This window comes from Saccopteryx leptura, chromosome 4 (assembly GCF_036850995.1).
Source record: "Saccopteryx leptura isolate mSacLep1 chromosome 4, mSacLep1_pri_phased_curated, whole genome shotgun sequence".
Lineage (NCBI taxonomy): Eukaryota > Metazoa > Chordata > Mammalia > Chiroptera > Emballonuridae > Saccopteryx > Saccopteryx leptura.
In genome coordinates this window covers 176,798,941-176,802,562 of record NC_089506.1, presented here as the reverse complement: position 1 = coordinate 176,802,562, position 3,622 = coordinate 176,798,941, and the positions used below count along the sequence as shown (strand labels likewise).

Below are 3,622 nucleotides of genomic sequence, written 5' to 3'. Positions count from 1 at the left end.
AGCCTTTCTTAAAAGTCTGTTTTGTCTGGTAGAAGTATTGCTACCTCAGCTCTTTTTTGTTTGTTTTCATTTTCATGAAATGTCTTTTTTCCAACTTTTTACTTTCAGTCTATTTGGTCTTTTGATCTGAAGTAAGTCTCTTGTAGGCATCATATGTGAGGGTCATGTTTTCTTATCCATTTAGCCACCCTATGTCTTTTAATGTCTTGATTTACATTTGAAGTGATTTTTCATAGATATGTAGTTATTGCCATTTTATTATTTGTATTTTTAATCTTCATTCCCTTCTTCTTAAAGATGTGTCCTTAATATTTCTTGTAATATTGGTGTGGTGGCTATGAACTTTAGCTTTTCTTGTTGGGGAAGCTCTTTATCTGTCTGTGGATTCTATATAATAACTTTGTTAGGTAATCTTGGTTGTAGGTCTGTGCATTTCATCAGTTTGAATATTTTGTGCCAGTCCCTTCTGATCTGCAGTTTCTGTTGAAAAATCAGCTGACAGTCTTTTGGGAACTTCCTTATAAGTAACTAACTGCTTTTCTGTTGCTACTTTTAAGATTTTTCTCTTCATCTTTAACCTTTAGCATTTTAATTATGTTGTATCTTAATATGGGGCTCGTTTGGTTTATCTTGTTTGGGATTCTCTATACTTCCTGGGCTTGTATGTCTACTTCCTTCACCAGATTAGGTAAGTTTTCTGTCATTCACTCTTCAAATAGGTTTTCAGTTTCTTGTTCTCTTCTCCTTCTGGCACCCCTATGTTGTGAATGTTGGTATGCTGGATGTTGTCCCAGAGACTCCTTAAAATCTTTTCATATTTTTGGATTCTTTTTTTTCTTTTTTGCTGTTCTGATTGGGTGTTTTCTGCTTTATCTTCCAAATTACTGATTTGATTGTTAACTTTAGTTACTCTAATGTTGATTCTCTGTAGGTAACATATACACCCTGCAGTGTTCTGACCCATGATGTGCTTCCAATGTACTTCTGCATTGAATTCCTTGTTCTCTGAATCATAACCAGGGAATCATTTGGTACTATGAGGATAGACGAGACTCTAATCACACCTCCCCAAAACTTGATTTCCAGTAGTAGTTCTGGAGAGCCCTGCATCCAAATAGCAGGTGAAGGCAGCAGGTTGACCATCAACCTGGTGCTTTCGAAATTGTATTCGTCTTAGTCACCTCCATTTGACCTTCAGAGATCTTGTCCATTTCAAATGTGTTGAGAAGCCTGCAGGCCAGCACCAGACCAGTACAATGTGATGCAGCCAACCTTTAGAGCACGCTTTGGGAGTTCATGAGCATAAGCTGCACAGACTTTCATACATCCTTCTATATGGGCACAAGCAATCTAACAAATGATATCTCTGTTGGTTACATGAACTGTTATCCTGTATTTGGGTGTGTTGCACTTATTTTTATCCTGATTATCATGTATTTCCAGGCATAGTAACTGGTTTTACCCTCTCTTCCTCGTCTTCTAAATTTCACTTTGCATCTCTTGAAGTAGGTCTTACTTTTGAGACAACTTTAAAAATGTAATTACTGTGAAAGATAGACTCATGCCCATAGCTCACTACAAACATGCAGGCCCAGAACAGCTTCCATGGGGATGGGGGGGAGAGGGGTACAATACTTTTTCTTTTCTGTTATTAAAGTAATTTAATTATAAATTTATTTATTTTTACCTATTCTAGTAAATTTATATGTAACATTATGGTTCTGTGTATTAATTTGCTGAGTAAATAATATTCCTAATGTAAGCAGTGTTTTATATTCTTTAAGGGCATTGTCATTTTTTAAAATAGTCAAAATATTCACTGTGAAGATACATATAAACAGAATTATATAAATTGATAATGTTGGGCTGGATGTAGGTAGGCCGAGTAGAAAGGGGCTCTGTTACTTATTTGATGAAGCAGATATTCCTACTTGGGCCAATGAAGAAAGCCAGAGAGTGACTGAGCATTGTAAATGAAGATAACCAAGAAAGCTAGGAGGCTAAGGCAGAATAGCTAATCACCTTACTCTACTGAGATAAAGCATAGAATTCTGTGACATGAAAGGTAGTTTTTAGTGTTGGATGGTAGGACATTGAAGAAAAGAAATGATTGTGATAGTTAATGGAATTTATACAAATGGTCACCAGATTTCTCTACTCTAAAGTAATTTTTCTTCCATGTCCATCCTCTTTATTCTTTGGAAGCAAGGTTATATATTTAGCCCATACTCAAGTAGGAGGGAGAGATTATGCTCCATTCCCTTGAGTGGAAATTATTTATATTTATTATTGGAAATTCTTTCTATAAGGAAGGTTTGTCTCTTTTCTCCCATTTACTTATTTGTGTCAGCTTGGGCTTTATATTTTATATTTTGTTATAATCCAAATACTGTGTTACTTATTTTGTTGCTCAATGTTCCAGTTTGGCCATTGGGAGCTCTTTAAGATGGGCTTCTGTGTGCCATTGATATGCTCCATTGTCTAGTTTTGAACAGTTCCTTGCTTTCTGGGCATAAATATCTAGGCAGTTATCTTCGAGATTACATTCTAGAAAATTTAATTACTATTGGAATAAAAAGTTTTTTAGAATAAATAATTGAATTTAGTTAAACATGAATTTACTTATTTTTTAGAGAGAGAGAGACAGGAAGGGAGAGAGATGAGAAGCAACAACTTGTAATTGTGTCACTTTAGTTGTTCATTGATTGCTTCTCATATGTGCCTTGATGGCAGGGTAGGGGGCTCGAGTCAAGCCAGTGACTCCTTGCTCAAGCCAGCGACCTTTGGCTTCAAGCCAGCAACCTTTGGGCTCAAGCCAGCGACCTTGGGATCATGTTGATGATTCTGCGCTGAAGCTTGTGACCCTGCACTCAAGCCAGATGAGCCTGTCTTCCAACTGGTGACCTTGGGGTTTTGAACCTGGGACTTCAGTGTCCCAGGTTGATGCTCTATCCACTACTACCACCAGTCAGGCCAAACTTATATTTTTTATTATTTTAACCATGATTTGATGTTATCTTGTTTGATCAACCTCTAAACATACTCAGGTAGAATTAAAACCTATATCTGTAGTATATTTACTACTGATAAATCAGAGAAACTATAGTTCTTTTTATTAAAAACTGGTCTGAAAAACGTGAAAATTCTGTATGTTATGAATCAGATGTTCATCATAAATGTTTAAAACTGTGTTTGTCTAAGTAAAATAAAATCTACATGTTAATTAATTTTTTAATTACAGGAAAGCAAAGTGTTGCGCACAGTTCCTCTACTAGCAGCATGCCTCCCCCAGGACAAGTGTAAAGTCAAGATTGGTCGTCACTTCAGTGAAGAAAGGTAAATTAACTTTTAGGGCAACTTAAAATACTTTTTTTTTCTACATAGATATTTAAAAATTTCTTTTTTTTTTCTTTATATGGCAAATGCTGAAAGGCCATGATCTTTGTGCCCCTCCCTCTCCTCCCCCCACCCTGTAACCCCAACACTGTTGTTCATGTCTCTGAGTCTCATCTTTATGTCCCACCTATGTATGGAATCATATAGTTCTTAGTTTTTTCTGATTTACTTCTTTCACTCAGTATAATGTTATCAAGGCCCATCCATGTTGTTGTAAAAGATCCTA

General features: G+C 36.0%; 1 pseudogene; it reads right to left on the bottom strand.

Moving 5' to 3' along the window:
• Positions 1–403: 403 nt before the first annotated feature.
• On the bottom strand, positions 404–2,478 carry LOC136403345 (large ribosomal subunit protein uL18 pseudogene; annotated as a pseudogene).
• Between the last annotated feature and the right edge of the window lie 1,144 nt (positions 2,479–3,622).